This window comes from Gymnoscopelus braueri (genome assembly GCF_963280865.1).
Source record: "Gymnoscopelus braueri genome assembly, chromosome: 6".
NCBI lineage: Eukaryota > Metazoa > Chordata > Actinopteri > Myctophiformes > Myctophidae > Gymnoscopelus > Gymnoscopelus braueri.
Genome location: NC_137607.1, coordinates 37,893,282 through 37,911,203, shown reverse-complemented (window position 1 = coordinate 37,911,203; position 17,922 = coordinate 37,893,282).

Genomic DNA, 17,922 nt, shown 5'->3' with positions numbered 1-17,922 from the left:
TCTTCATCGTCTACTTTATGGTCACCTACATTGTCATCGGTCATGTTGGCAGATTTGTTGCCTTTCTCCAGCACTCCCTCAGCATTATTCTCAAGTTGTTCCGCAGTACCATGAGAGCTTCCTTCAACTTCAACAACAGTGTCAGCTGTAGTCACCTTTTCTTCTGCGTTTTCTGGATCAATCTTATCTTTAATGTCTTCACTGCCCTGAACTTTGCTGCCCTCATCATTTCTTTCTGATGTTTCTACTTCCTCAACCTTTGCTTCATCTGTGACTTTATCTCCTTCATCAGAATTTCCAACCTCTGGCTCCTCTTTTGCCTTTTCTTCAGTATTTCCATTATCTTCTTCCACCTTTATCCTTTCCTCTTCCTTATTCTCATGCTTGTCTTCCTGTTCTGAATTAACTTCTCCAGTTTGCTCTTTAACCTCTCCTTTGTCCCCTTCTGCTGTCTCATCTTGATTAGTTTCTTTACCTCCAACCTCATTATCATCAGATTTCTCTCTCTCCACTTTATCGTCTTCCACATTTTCTTTTATGGATTTATCACTTTCCTCCTCTGCCTTCTCACTTTCTTTAACACTCTCTTGTTGTAGGTCTTCATTATTGGCCTCTGCTCCCAGGGCCTCCTCTGGTGCCTGCTCCGTCTCATCCTCTGTTATGACCTCATCTTCCGCCTTTACCTCCGTTGTGTCTGCTGTCTTCTCAGCCTGAATTGTGGCTGTGTCTCCGCTCCCCTCTGAAGGGCCTCCAGGGACAGCCTCCCCATCTCCCTGCTTCTCTGCATCAGCTACAGGTGTTTCTTCACACGTAAGGTCTTCCTGGGGCTCCGGTTTCATCTCTGCCGTTTCAATCGCTGCCACCTTGTTCTCTGGTTCTGATGGAGGTGACTCATCCTCTTTAGTGCATTGTGTCTCAGTGGGCTCTGGGTCGGCCTCCGCTGTGACTTTCTCTTCTTCCTGTTTCTTTTCCTCGTCTACCTCAGTATCAGTGGGTTTTGCTTCATTGTGTGACTTTTCAGATGATTCTTTCTCTTCTGTGTTTTCTTTGTTATCTTCATCTGGCACAGCCGTTCCAGTGTCCTGCATTATCTCCAACTCAACGTTGACTCCATGCTCGCTGTCCTGGGTTGTGTCTTGCTTGTTATCTTCAGCTGGTTCAGCCATTTCTGTGTCCTCCGTCTTTTCCATCTCACTGTTGACTCCATGTTCGTTGTCCTGTGGCTCTGGAGTGGATTTATCCTCCTCTTTTAGCTCAGAATTCGCCTCTCTTTGATCCTCTGCCGATTCTGCAGTGACAGGACTTGCCTCACAGTTCACCACTATTTCTGGCACAGCATCTGTGAATGCAAGGAGAAGTTGGATTGTTTTTTTGTTTTTGAAAATAATAATTTTGTATACTATTGTAAGTTGTTGGCTATGGTAAGGACACATGGCGGTTACAGGACATCCTGTGTTCTATTCAAGGATTATTATTCAGCCTTCATGTGGACATTTTAAGTAAAACACAGCGTTTATCTATCTACTGCACAATTAAATTTAATAAATTGTGGTACCATTGTTGTCCTGTTGCTGACGTTTCTCTGTGGAGTCCTCTTCTTCTTCAGTGGTGGTATCGCTCAGCTCTGGCTCTGAACTGCACTGTGCTTCCTTCAAAATGGCCTCTGCGACTTTCTCCTGCACAGACTTGGCTTGGGTTAAACATGGAAAACAGAAAGAAACACGGCACATGCAGGGAAATCATTCCACAGTCCATCTCAGCAAGCACAAGCTGGATTCTCATACAAGCCACACGGAGTGTCAATATGAATGAATTTTGATCAAATGCAATGATAGGTTATTGAACATAATCAACAAATCAATAATGGAATATCAAACCACAAATGAAACCACATGAAATTACTTTAATGTTCATACTGTAGGTGCCAATCTTATAAAGAATAAAAACAGTCAAATCATGCAAAAATAATGATTAACATGCAAAATAAACAAAAATAGAACAAATATTTACAAGTGCCTAATATAGCTGCTAGTGTAAGGATGAAATAAATCTCCATCTCAAATGTTGAAAAAGTTAAAGGACGACTTCACCCATTTTCAACCTATCTTCATATAATTTGTCCTCACTAATGCTCATTATAATACGGTACCATTTTGGTCTACTTGGTCTGTGTCTCAGAGGAGGGCTGTGGGCAGTTCACAAACCTGCCTACCAGTGACATCATATTGTATCATCGCTAGGCAAAATACAATAAAACGTTTTATTGTATTTTTGGGCGGTGAAACCGCCCCTATATGTGAGGTTTGGACATTGCACCCCCCCAACCCTGCGCTGTGATTGGCCACCAGTGTACCCCCCTAACCCTGCACCGTGATTGGCCAATCACAGTCTATTCAGGACTGTGATTGGCCACCAGTGTACCCCCCTAACCCTGCACCGTGATTGGCCAATCACAGTCTATTCAGGACTGTGATTGGCCACCAGTGTACCCCCCTAACCCTGCACCGTGATTGGCCAATCACAGTCTATTCAGGACTGTGATTGGCTAGTGAAACATGACACATGTGCATAGCCCTATAAATAGGACTATGCACTTTAAAAAAAACACATTTATGTTTTTTTTTAAAGTTAGGGGTGTACAATGGTCCACAATATTACTTTTCTTTAAGTGAACTTCCATCACTGTGATGACCACTGTGACCACACCGCCCACTTCACACTGGGTGTGATTTTTTATTAATGCGAGAACATTGAACAGTGGCTTCTATTTATAGCATGATAACGTTCCAGGAATAGAATAGCCTGCGGATTCTATTAGACTGGATTCCTCATCGATGATGTCACTGGTTGGCAGGTTTGTGAACTGCCCACAGCCCTCCTCTGAGACACAGACCAAGTAGACACAAATGGTACCATTATTATATTGAGCATTAGTTAGGACCAATTATATGAAGACGGGTTGAAAATGGCTGAAGTCGTCCTTTAATGGTATAACTTTAGATCTACTTGTCTTAAATGTGTATTGTGGCATAGTCATCTGGCTAATAATTTGATTTGAGAAGTTAGGTCACTTTATAAGCTCCAGGCATTTGTAAATGATTATTGTAAAACTACATGCAGCTTTAATACATTTAAAGAGATCACTTGCACACTTATATTTCATAAAATGCTTTTCATGCATAATTGAAATACAATACAAACACTGAGTCCATTTTATCGCAGGTGCAGGACAAAAGTAGTTTTAAGATCAAAAAGAAAAGTCAGATCTGGCCAAGTCCAAATTTATGGTAAAAATGTGTTTTGCTCAGTAATGTTATCGAGCAGCAAGCTATTTGTTTGTGTAGACTTTCTTCTTTTTGATGTTTACACACAGATCAAACATGAACAATGACACAATTTTCCCAAAGCCCACATAAAAAAACACTCACGGTTATATTTTTTCCACTATTAAACCAGAACCATACATTGAATCGTACTCTCACTTTAAATTCTAATTATCCAGGTCTAATAATAGTGGAAAAACAGCCAGAGAAGATACTGCAGACATGATCCAATGTCTCACTCAGGCGAAGGCTCTGACAGCACATGGTCTGCGTGAACTGGGGCATACTTACCCCGCTCAGGTTCCTGTTCCTCTGTGTGCTCGTCTATCAGTTTATCAGCTTCCTTTCCCTGCTCGACGTCTCCTGAGGTGTCGTTGTCCACTTTGCCCCCGTTCCCCAAGGGAGCACTGGTGTCTGACACCTCTAGTTCTGTGCTCTCCCCGGGGCTGCCGTCCGATCCTGACTCCTTCGCTCTGGGCGAGCCAGTGGTCAACGGAGGAACAGGGGAGTCTTTCTCAGCCGCTCTGGTGTCCGATGCGGCCGGTGGTTGTTCTTTTTCCTCGGCTGGTGGAACAGGGGTTTCCTCTTGGTAAACTTTGGGAGCATCGCCTTCTGGTTCTTTAGGTTGCTCTGCTGTCTGTGCGCCTTTGTTGTCAGCCCCAGTTTCGCTGTCTTCTCTGTCACTGCCCGAGGAACTGGAGGCTGAACGAGACCGTCGGTCCCCTACATAAGGAAGATGGAATGACTTAGAAAGTAATCTCTAATAAAAAATACATACCAATCTTTAATGAAAAAATCCACTTGGTGGAAAGAAGCAGCACTCCAAAATAAAACTGAACTCAGTTAACCATTTATGTTATTCTATAAAGAATGGAACTATAATTTTCGCAATTCAGGGAAAATTGCAAAGTGTGGTTGCGCCGACGTGGGTCGCGGCCGCCGGGACGCGAGGGATACGCCGGGAGGAATACCGTCTGAGGCCGCGCGATGCACGATTCGAATTCGGTGCCGAACGGATCCCGCGTTCGTGATACGTGCCGTTTTGATTTTAGGAAATAGGCCCCTCCCACTAAAGAAATAGGCCTCTCCCATAAATGTAACGTGCCAATTAGATTGTCACTTCACTCCTGAGATCACTTGTGTTTCATTTTGAGAGGATTGATCCCCCCCAAAATCATGTTTTTGCATCAAACGGTTACATTTTGCGCATTTGTGGCGCCCCCTATGGATCAAAGTGGAAATGCTTTGGGGATTCGTTGAGTAAACCACCCTCGACATGTGATTCAAATTTGGGATTGACTGGACGTTTCGTTCGTGAGTTTTGGCATTTTTGGTAAAACGGGCCCCTCCCACTAACTTTGGAAGCCAATTACGGACGAACGGTAAGTACTATCTGCCGTTTGGATATGTTTATCGCATGGGTCTAGAGATCATGTGTACTGATTTGGCGATTTTTGTGAAATTTGGATAAAATATGTGGGAGGAGGAGCTAAAAGTGTGTTCTAAAAGAAAATTCAAAATGGCGGGAAATCTATCCAGACGCAAATGGGCGTGGCCTCTACGACCTACGGTGCAAGAGTTATAGGGCAAAAGGTAAAGTAGGCTGTTATAGCGCCACCTTGAGGCCGACTGGTGTAATTATATTTGTAATAATTTGGCAATAAACTATGAACCTTCCCTCAAAGCCCTTACGGTTTCCAAGAAAAAAATACTTGAATGGGAGTTTTTTCATTTTCCCATTAAAGTGGATGGGGACATTTAATGCACTAATAAATCAATATCAATTAAACTATGTAACCAATCTCTTACAAGCCATCGATTCCCGGTGAAGCCGGTCAATTTCACATATGGCACGAGTGTGGGAAAAATAAACTGTGGGAGAAATTGCGCGCCAAAATAAAGTGTATCTATAAAGAAGAATAAAGTCGGAAGAGTACTATAGTCTGGTTGCCCCACACTAATAAAATAAATGGTTAACAGAGTTCAGTCTTGCAGTTTTATTTTTCATTGAGTATGTTTCGTTAGCTGAGCATCCACAGCCAAGGAAGGTAAAGAGTCTTAGACATTCCAATCTTTATTCTTGAGTCTAAGAAGCAAGTCACACTGCTGAGGGAGTTCTTAAGCCATCTTAGTGCATGATCCAAATTTAACTATGGAAACTGGCTCAGTAAAATATCACATGGGGGACCAACCAGAAATTAATCTTTATACCATTTTGCTCTCTGACTGATACTATAGGGCAATAAATGCTTCTTCTTTATTTTATAAAATGAGGCCATAGATGAGTAGGGTTGATTACATTTATGAACTAGAAAAGTCTAGTTGCGGGCCCTGGTCTCAAATCTGTAGGAGTAGTAGAAAAAAGTGTGTTTTGAAGAAAACACACTAATGCAGAAAATGTAATCTGGCACAAACGGAGCATATAAATTGCATCATGATCCAAGGAATAATAATAAAGAATATATATATAATAAGGAACAATCTACGGTTCAAGAGTTACAGTATAGGCCAAAGCGTGAAGTGGGCTGTTGTAGCGCCACCATGAGATTTGAAAAATTTGGGACGGAGGTTCTTCATTGGCTTAGTGGGAATGTGCGTGCAAAGTTTCCCAGCAAACGGGCACTGCATTCATGATGTGTGGAATTTTGTGCAAAACGGGCCACCCCCGCAAACTTTGAAAGCCAATCATAGAATCCCCAAAATCTGACAGATAGCTCTTGATCACCTGACTACAGAGATAAGGTGTACTAATTTGGGTGAGGTTTGGACAAAATCGGTACAAGTAGTAGCAAAAACTGTGTTTTGCAAAGAAAACAACATGGTGGAAAACTTGTCTGGTTGAAATGGGCGTGGCTTATTTGGGGAGTTGCGTAATGATCCAAGGAATCCAAGGGAAAGGGGATTTTGATTGTCTGACCTGCGGTTCAAGAGTTATAGGCAATCGGACGCTGCGTTCATGATTTGAGGCATTTAGTTCAAAACAGGCCACTCCTGCAGGCCAATCTTAGCCAAACAGGATGGAATATGAAAAATCGGACAGATCCGTCTTGATCACATGACTATAGAGATAATGTGTACCAATTTGCGTGATGTTTGGACAAAATCTGTGTGAATAATAAAAAAAACTCGGCCTCCTGGTGACGCTATAACATGCCGATGTGAAAACTTCTGCTCTTGTCTCCAGGGAGTGTGTGTGCACAGTTTCATGCCGATCGGTCGGTCCAACGGTGCAGGAGATTTGCTGCTCACAGACAGAATGATGGACGGACGGACACGCACACACGGACGGCCACCGTCCTATATAAGTACACAGCCTTGTGAATATAATTTTTTCAAGAAAATCATTTTTTTAAATAATTATGATGAATTAACGTTTTCCTGAGGTCACACCATTTGACATCTAGACCTACTGTAATTATACCTGACCATACTCAAAAGATGTCATATTATGAGTATTTTAAAGAGAGATACTGTACTAACAAAATGGCTCCTTGAATGGTGGTTACACCACCTTGACTATTCAGAGCTTTGGTGATCCATTACTTTCATTGACTATTAAATAATTCTAATGTAAGATCATGCCAAACTAGTTTCACTCCGATCGGTCCAACGGTGCTGTTCACAGACACATGGACAGACAGGGGTGAAAACATAGTCTCCAGCCTTCAGCCGTCCGGCATGGTGGAGACAATTATATATATACAGTATATATATATACATTTTTACTTTGTCTATGATTCAGTGGCGGGCTCGATTGCCGAGCCCGAATTTGAGAATCAAACCTGGGATGTGCTGTCAGACATCAAAGTGTGGTACATGCCTTAACCACTTGGTCATCCTTATGAATGATATTACTCTCATACGGTATATCTTAATATTGTAATTCAAATGTATCTGCATAACCATTCACCCACCTTCCTTTTTGTCCTCTTCGCTATCAGAGGCATCTCTCTCTCTGGCTGGAGATATTTTCTCCTCTTTCACCTCACCATCCTCAGCAGGTCCCTCATCATCAGCCTCAAAGTCCTCTTCATAATCTATAGGAAGAGAGACACAACATTCAGAAATGCATTTAGAAATGCTTTGGCAGACATGGGCATGCAGAATTAAAAAAAAAAGACTGTGTATTCATATTTCTCAATTCAGTCACCATCTCGGGGTTTGTCCTCCTCAGGTTGTATATCTTCTTCGATTTTGGTCTCCATTTCCTGTGGCTGACTGAGTTCAGGCTCTGTATGGGCGGCAGGGTCTTTTGGGGTGCTTTCACTCTCTTTCTCCATCTCTGGAGTGTGCTGGGTGGGCTCCTCAGGACTAGTCCTCCTGTGCTGGGTGGGCTCCTCAGGACTGGTCCTCCTGTGCTGGGTGGGGTCCTCAGGACTGGTCCTCCTGTGCTGGGCGGGCTCCTCAGGACTGGGGGCCTCTCTGTCCTCCTTGATCCTCTTTGGAGGAGGAGTGGGCTTCTTGTCCAACCCCATAGCTATGATACACCTGGAGAATAGATTGTTCTTGATGATGCCTTTTTGTAGGCAATGTCAATAAAGTTAATTGAAGCAGATGGTGTATTGGATTGGACACTAGATAGATAGTTCCGAGACATTGTTGCTATTAGCCTACTTCTGTCCGGTACAGTAAACAACTTATAAAACATGCAGTCAACCATCAATGATGTCTTTATTATTGTCTTTCAAAAATATGAGTGCCAACATCATTGGTAATCTTACTTGTAGCAGGGCGAGGCCCCCTCGACACTGATGAAGCCAAAGTGTCCGTGTCGGCCCCCCAGCCTGGAGCCCTTCTTGTGCTTGAATTCACAGCAGGAGCTGAGACGCTCCACCTGCAGTCCATTCAGGAAGAACGTCAGGCTGAACGGGAAGCCTCTATGACGCCGTGATACAAACTGGAATGTATCTGGTGGGGATTGAGGGAGTAAACAAAGGAAAGTACTGTGTAGTGCATTGTTATGCTTGGACATATACAGGATATATTAATTTAATTGAGGGTTCGAGGCCTATAGGCTCGAAGCCTCTTTGCATCTCTTGGCTTTCACTATTCTTCCGCCGTTTTTTCTGTCCTGCCCTAACCGTGTGGTCACTTTTTACGAAAATCGGCAATATGGTAGAGGGCTATGCCAAACGGCCAAGGCACGAAACTCACAACCATTGGCCAAAGGGTGGCGCTGTAGCACTCAATTGAAAATGCCAACTTTGAACAGGTACAACTCATGCCCTATTTGACCTACAGCCATGAAACTTCGATAAACACATGCGTCTCCTCATGCCTAACAACTTTCACACTCTGACTTTTGACCTCTGACCTTTAGATCTCCATTTTGTATTATATGAAAAGCAGTTAAAATCAAACTCCTCTGCTATGCTTGAAACTTTGCAGTAATGTAGAGGGTCATTCCAAATATCACTGAAACCAATCTTACTCCAATTGGTCAAAGGGGGGCACTATAGCAAAATTTTTTTGAATGCAAAATTTAAACAGACAAAAGTCATTTGGCCGACAGCCATGAAACTTGCTTACACATGTGCCTTGACTCATGAGTTTAATAGCAATTATTTCATTCATGTGTTTGTATGTTTGAAAAGAAGATGTGTATATTTTGCAATAAATCTGCACTTTATTTCTACAGCTCCTACTTTTGACTTGTTTCTACCAAAGATATCTGTAAATAGCAATCAAGCAAATGTATTTGCTTTTATATATATATGTGTGTGTGTATGTGTGTGTGTGTGTGTGTGTGTGTGTGTGTGTGTGTGTGTGTGTGTGTGTGTGTGTGTATATATATATATATATATATACATGCACATATATATATACATGCACATGCAGACGTGTATGTGCACACGCACACAGACACACACACACACACACACACACACACACACACACACACACACACACACACACACACACACACACACAGCACAAGACTGTATAATCTATGTCACACACTTAATATAATAATTCAGCTCTGTTCATCATGCAGTTAAAATATCACTGCATTTCAAGTATTTAACAATACAAAATATTGCTACTTGGCTGTATGGCATTCTCAATAAGACACTGACCTCTTTGTGTCACTAATTAAATGATATCTTCATATAGATCAGTCTATAATAATTCAGCTCTGTTCATCATACGATTAAAATATCACCACAGTTCAAGTATTTAACAATACAAAATATTACTACATGGCTGTATGGCATTCTCAATAAGACACTGACCTCTTTGTGTCACTAATTAAATGATATTTGTTTATGATTAACAACTCCATGTGTTAAGTCTTTCCATAGCGGCACGCACGCACGCACGCACGCACGCACGCACGCACGCACGCACGCACGCACGCACGCACGCACGCACGCACGCACGCACGCACGCACGCACGCACGCACGCACGCACGCACGCACGCACGCACGCACGCACGCACACACGCACACGCACACGCACACGCACACACACAGAGACTGACCTCCCTCACGGAGCTTGCCCTTGTACACACACAGGTTCTCTCCCCCACAGTGCTGCTGGAAGACTTTGACCTCATCTCTCAAGTCAATCAGGTCATGGGAGAGGTGCACCGTCTTTCCAAAGAACACCATGTTGACACACACGCCACTCTGAAGCGCAGAGGACCTCAGCATTGGTGATTCCTGGTGGGGAAAGCACAGGAATATGATTCTTGGGAGTTACAGACCTGTAAGGATCCATTTGGACCCCACGACGTTGAGAACCAGTGCTTCACACTGTCCAGTTACAATGAAGCAGATATGTCGAAAGAATTTATAAAAATAGAATAATAATGTTTTTCACATTTCTGTTTGTACAACTGAGATGCAGAGAGAGCAACACAAGACCAGTCGGATTCTAACTCATGTGTCACGTACAAGTAGATTCATGGCTGTTTGCTAAGCACACACCTCAGTTATGTCAGGTGCAAGTGGTGCAGTGGTAGGGCGCAGTCTACGGCCCCTGAGGGTCCCGCTGGCCCTCAGTCCCCTCTCTTTCCTCTTTGTGGGTGGCGGGACTGGAGTGACAAAGTTGTTAATGACTGGGAGACAGTAGGGGGTGATTCCACGGGAGAAGTCAGTCGCGGTCCGATGTCTCTGGGAGTCCTTGTCCATCTTGGAATGAATTAATTCAAATGTAATTACAAATACATATATCTGTCAGGGTGCATGTGTAGTGGTAATACATGAAGTGTACGCAGTGGTGGAAAGTAACAAAGTAACTTTTGACTTGAATATTTATATTTTTGTATATTTCATACTTCTACTCCACTACATCTCAGAGGCAAATATTGTACAATTTACTCCACTACAATTTTTTGGAAAACTTTAGTAATATTTACTTTGCAGATTTAGGTTATTATTAGTATTTCAAAACATACATTTTATACTTCGGCTATTCTGAAATAGCTGATACAACTCAAATCGCAACGCATTTCTGAAAAACCATATGCCAATACTTTTGTAAATTAACTCAAGTACAAATTTTAATACAGGACTTTTACTCGTAACGGAATATTTTATTTTAGTGGCATTGCTACTTTTACTTAAATAAAACATCGGAGTACTTCTTCCACCCCTGAGTGTGCGTGCGAGTTTGTTTATGTGTGACACATAATACAGCAAGACGATGGTCTTACGGTGTAGCTGAGTGTGTGGTCAGTCTCATTAGAGGAGTCGTGGCGTCTGTAAGGCGAGCCGCGTCTGCGGGAGGCCGTGGTGCTGTTACTGTGGATTGGCTTCAGGCGCACGGGCCTCTGCATCTTCCCTGGGGCAGTGTTGGGACGAGACGATCCTGGCTGGAAGACACACGACCAGCAGACTGAGCACTCTGCTGTTAATTATGTTATCATTATCACTTCTTTTGTTTTGCAAGGACTCGTAGAACCACAATGACATGTTGCACACGACTGCTGTTTGGTGCATTGCATCCAGGAATGTAGCTAATGTTAGTTTTCAGGGTAGCAAGGTTTCTATCCCCAGGCCCTAAGACTTCTCAACAAAGAATTTGATATGGACTGTAATCACTACTGCTATCACATTTTGTAGCCTATTGCTATTTCATTACTATTTATTTCAGTATTACTGTATACTGCACTTATGACTGTTCACTTTACCACCACCACTATAGTCTCTCTCTCTCTCTCTCTCTCTCTCTCTCTCTCTCTCTCTCTCTCTCTCTCTCTCTCTCTCTCTCTCTCTCTCTCTCTCTCTCTCTCTCTATATATATATATAAATCATTTTACGTATGTTTATTGTTATCCACACTGTTGCGGAAGCTCGAAGTACAATCATTTCACTGCCTTCAGTATGTGACAATAAGCTACCTTGAATGTATTCGTAGGCTATCCCTGGAGCAATTGGTACACATAGGTGCTGGGTGGCGTGACACTTTTATTAAGCGACCATACTTCAACGTAAACATTATAAACAGTTTTATGAGAAATGGGCCGTGAGTTTATGAGCTCCACAAGGTCAACTGACCACGACAAGCTCCAACATGTTGGGAGGTCAATGTTTGCACACTGGAGGGCGAGCAAGACTCAGCAGGGTAAACACAAGGATCAAAACCAGGAGGACCAAACCAGGCGTGTGTCAGGTTGTCATGTGTGTGTTCAGCCATTAGGATCTGTGACTTCTTTCTTATATCGTATTTCAAAAGCTGTAATAAAACACTTCTAATCCCACCACTTCACTTTTAATACCCTCCTCCGTGCACAGAACAAACAGCGGACAGACAAGTGTCAACATAAACCAGGCAGCTGTCAGCGCATGAAGATAGTGAATTCTAATATAGGCAGACATCCATCATGTACTGTATGAGAATATTACAGCCATACTCCAACAGTTATACAATATGTGTTTCAGCTGATGACTAAGACCATTATCAAAGCCATATCCTCCTCTCACACCCACATAGACTCGTTTTTGTTTATCCCATCTTTGTGTTTTATTACTAGATAGATAAATTAAACTAAACTCCTTATGAATGCCAAGATAGTGATAGTTTTTGAACATAAACCTGTTCAATGGACTCACAGACTCGGAGGACTCGGTGTGTTCCCCCTCAGGCCCAGAATGTTGCCTGCGGCCGCTCCTGGGTCCTGTGGGCGGGCGTGGTGACAGAATGCGGATGACATCTTCTTCATACCGTTTAGAGCGATCCAACTACCAAACAAAGTGACCCACAGCACATCATTAAAACACATTGAAATGTTCAAATAAACTCTCTATATGAGCTGTGCAGTGCTCTTTTAATGTTATATGACTTGAGAACATGTTTGGCAGAATTTGCTACAAAAACAATGTCCCGCAGCAGAATGTTGCATGCAAATATACCTTAATCTTATGCACCCTTTCTCTTCTAGTAAACTCCTCCAATTTTCGTTTGATCTCAATCTGATGGACACGCTATATGGGAGGGGTACAATACAAAATCTGCATTGTTCATTATGCAAAGAGATCCATAAATTATGTCTGTACATGTATTGTTTGCTGCTTTCGGGACACTGTGACCTCTGACCTCCATTTCTAGCACCTTGTGGAAGATGGCCTGGGCAAGACATTCTCTGACATGTCTCTGGTGGGCTCTCTGGATCAACTTGTGCCTGTACTCCTTATCTGGAACAATACGCCCACTTCTGGAGATCTAATAGCATGCACGTACGCGCACGCGCACACACACACACACACACACACACACACACACACACACACACACACACACACACACACACACACACACACACACACACACACACACACACAATGGACCAATTGGATGATTGTGTACTGTATGTAGTAACAGTATTTGTAAATACTTCTTGATCAATTTGTTTGGCACATGCCACTATGTTTAGATAGTCTTCCAGGGATTTCAAGCTCAAGTTAATGTTAGCTTGTTTGATGATTTATGTAACAAACTGTCCTTGCGCAGAAAACCCATACCATCTGATACCATCAGGTTAATAGAAATGCTATTACAGTACATGCAATTCCAAGATGTGATTATATAGCCCTAGGTTTATTCTGTATATTTATCATCACCATCATCTTGACATACCAGTCCAACTCTTTGCAGATGTCTCCTGATCCTAGTGTTGTTGAAGTATCCAGTAAGGTGTTTGTCTGAGAGGCTGTTGTAGGCTGAAAGAAGTCTAGAAATAAGATAAATAAAACACATTGTGATAGTCAATCTTTTATTGCAACTGCAGCCTAGGTGGGAAATGAACACCGTCCACCTGCCAAATGCTGTTACAAGTTGGCTCGCATTTGTCTACCCTACCAGCAGTGTTTACATTATTTATGGAAACTCTATTTCAATGGTCTAGTTTATTAGTAAACTAATTTAAGGTATCGCCAGTAGACAAAAAAGTTACTTTTCTCCCCTGACTGCAGTAGCCTATACTCCTTTGCATAGAATATCAAAAATGATTAGCCACTATAATGACACTAAATAAATTATAATATTATTTCACTGGTTTACAAAAACTGGATATTTATTTGCTTTACCACAACAACGATGTGTCTATTGTTCATTTGTGTATTGTTGTCGTAGTCTTGTTCTCATTAACAAGACATTAGTGTCAGCCTCAGGTCTTTAAATCGGATGTAGTAGGCTAGCCCAGCCTGTCTGAATTAAGTAGTTTTTTTACAACACAGATTTAATTTCCTCGAGCGTTTGTCACTCTAACAACAAGATCTTACAACTATATGGGTCTATTACCGGTGTCTCATTACCCATAGGAATTAGATATGGATAGCACTTAACCTAGTCGCCCCTCTATGCCCCTGTCTTTTGTCTTGGGCTCTAGAAAGCTACAGATCCCTCTTGAAATGGAGTCATCAGAGCTTGTCCAGGTGCAAAGAGGTTACCATCATGCATTTACTGTCATAGTTGCCCAATAATGTCCAAGTGCAAAGATGTTACCTATCATGCATTTACTGTCATAGTTGCCTAATAATAACACACACACACACACACACACACACACACACACACACACACACACACACACACACACACACACACACACACACACACACACACACACACACACACACACACACACACACACACACACACAGCTATCTGTCTGTCTGTCTGTCTGTCTGTCTGTCTGTCTGTCTGTCTGTCTGTCTCTCTCTCTCTCTCTCTCTCTCTCTCTCTCTCTCTCTGTGTGTATGTATATATATATATATATATATATACGCACTTTACTGTCAAATTAAATAGCCTAATAATAACGATAATTATTATAATTTACAAAATACAATTAAATGCGCAGGCACTATAAGCATGTTATGACATTGGTGTAAAAGAAAACCCACGGTCTCAGTAGCTTACTCAATTCTAGCCCCGTTTGGAACCCCACTCTCCATCTCCACTCCGCTCCGAGATGAGGTCCCGTTGTCTCGGGTCCCAGCAGAGGTAGAGTCCGTCCAAATGCAGTGAAGATCAACTTTTTCGCAACATCGTATCCAAAAAGTAAAGGTAGTCCGAGACACCTACAGATGTTTGCAATTTCGCCGGAAAGTAAAATGTAACTGACGGGGTTGAAAACCCCGTTTAAAACGCTTATTTAGTCAGCCTGTGCCATGTTTTCCCATTCAACCCGGAAGAACCCCCCGACGGCAGGTGTCAGTACTGCTCCCAATTCGGCTACAATGGGAAAACATGACACAGGCTGACTAAATAAGCGATTTGCACGTTTTTTTCAACCCCGTCAGTTCAATTTTACTTTCCGGCGAAATTGCAAACATCTGTAGGTGTTTCAGACTACCTTTACTCTTTGGATACGATGTTGCAAACAAGGTGATATTCACTGATCTTCTACCTCTGCCGGGACCCGAGACAGCGGGACCTCATCTCGGAGCTATCGTGGAGAGTGAGGTTCCAAACGGGGCTTAACTCTCTTCTTTAAACACATCGCACTTACCCCTGGTTGAGATGATTCATGATTTCAGGTTGTATAGTCGCTTTAGATCCCAGGTCAATGGAGGCAGTTTTAAACTCGCCGTTATAAAATATAAAGTGATAATAACTTTAAAAGTAAAGTGCCTCCTGTCTGTCTTCTATCAGCAGTGGCAAAGAGGCTGCATTTCTACTTCTCCCACAGCGGAACCGATGACATTAGCCGTTGCCATGGTAGCAGACCACGTGACGATGCTCAGCGAGGATGGCTGTACCCAGTGGTGAAAAAAGTACTCAAGTATTGGTAAGTATCAAAATATACTTAAAGTACAAAAGTAAAAGTACTCATTATGCAGTATGTCCCATTTCACAAGTTATGTGAAATGGGACATACTGTGCAAATGAAGCTATGTGCAAATGAATAAAATGTCTAAAAAGCTTTTGAAAATAGCACATCTACGATATTTGCCTCTGAGGTGTAGAAGTAAAAGTACAGAATTCCAGTAAAGTAAAAGTACATCAAAATCGTACTTAAGTACAATACTTGAGTACATGTTCTTAATTACTTTATACCACTGTAAAACACCTGTCAGTTTCCACATAAATCCAGCTCTAGAGTCCCACAATTGAAACGTGAGTTTTCAGCAGGAAAGCTTGAACAACTCAGAGACAATAATTATGCATGTCTTGTAAGTGGCTCAGTCTAAATGTAATGCCTAGTTTCTCTCTCTACACTCACTGGTATTGTGCCTCCTGACAGCTGATGAAAGATTGCCCGAGAACACTCAAGTTCAAACATGGTCTCTGAAAAATAAAATAATAATAATAATAATAATAATTATTATTATTATTATTATTATTATTATTATTATTATTATTATTATTATTATTATTATTATCATTATTATTATTATTATTATCATTATAGTGTTTAATAGCTCTATAGACCCATAGTAATTATTGCTATAGTGTTTGTTCAGAAACAGGGTCTCTCTCATAGCTCTTTAGTAGGCTAAACATGAAACAGGTCTACATTTTCAGGTCTGGATAAATACCAATTTTATCCAATCAGGAGAGAGAACTCATACAGGATAAAGTATAAACAAGTGAAATTGGAAGTGATTTACATAATAATTTTAATAATGATAATAATAATAATAATAATTAGCCCTAAATAGATATGAGCAGATAAAATAAAGGAAGTGGAACACTATAAAATTGAAGCTGATAAATGGATGACCCTATTACCGAACAAACACTCAATAATGATTCTACCAGAATACAGAGCTTTAATGTTTTAACAAAAAGCGATAGAAATTAATACATGACCCCCATCCATACCTTTCAGCGCTTTGTCAGCATCAAAACCCAGCGCAAAACTTGTTGTATTTCTTAATTTGGACTGTCGTTTTGTCTGTCGTTGTAACAGTTGGCCACTAGATGGACCCATTGTTCTTTCGTATTTCGACGGACTCAGTGACAGGTGCATGGTGAAGGTCAGAGGTCACCCCTCTCAATGGACTTAAAGGGGTAGTTCACCCCCAAAATAACTTTTTTTCTATTGATTACTGACCATCTGGAGCCTTGAATTCATAGATATTTTTTTGTTTTTGTCACATTCCTAAGCCAATAATTTGATTATAATAAATGTGTCCCCATTGATTCCGGTAGGAGACACAAATGCATTTGTGTCTCCTACCGGAATCAATGGGGCTAAATTTATTATAATCAAATAATAAAGGAAGGAATGCGACAAAAACAAATAAATATCCATGAATTCAAGGCTCCATGGGGTGAGTAATCAATAGAAAAAAAGTTATTTGGGGGGTGAACTACCCCTTTAACATTCATTTTTATTTTCTTCTTCTTCTTCTTCTTCTTCTTCTTCTTCTCTTCTTCTTCCAGCAAAAGCACAATATAAATAACATTTATGTAAAATATGTTGTCTTTTTAGCACACAGAAAAGAATAACAACAATCTACATTTCTACAGGAGGATTTTGGGCTAAACCATCAATTTGGGGGTCTGTGTGTGGCCTGCTGACGCTAAGGTACTGTGGTTAAGATAAGTTAAAACTTGATTGATCCTTGTGGGTAAATTAAGTTAGACAACAGAATATAAAAACTACTGCATCTCTACCTGTATTCTTCCCTCACATTTTGGGTGAACAGAAATATCAACAATAGAATATATTTCAATCAGAACATTTTCATATTTTATAATAATAATAATAATTAATAACATGCAAGGAAAGAATGATTTGGAATATCAATTTATTTCCAGAATGACCTGTTGACAGACAGACAGACAGACAGACAGACAGACAGACAGACAGACAGACAGACAGACAGACAGACAGACAGGCTTATCTGATTATAATGACAACATTTATGTAAACATAGATGGGTGGTTTAAATATTACTTTAACAAAAACATTTCTCTTTAATTAATTATGCTTACATTTTTATATCCACACAAAATATGATAGTCATCTCTGGTTGGTTGTCATCGCTAATTGCAAAATCAAGCTAGTGGAACTGAGAGTGAGAGTTTGAACATGAGTGATTGTAATGCCCATATAGTGAACACTGTAATCAAGGCAGACATTTTAAAACCATTAAATACCCAATGTATGTCTTAAAATAACAATTAGTCTTCATAGACACA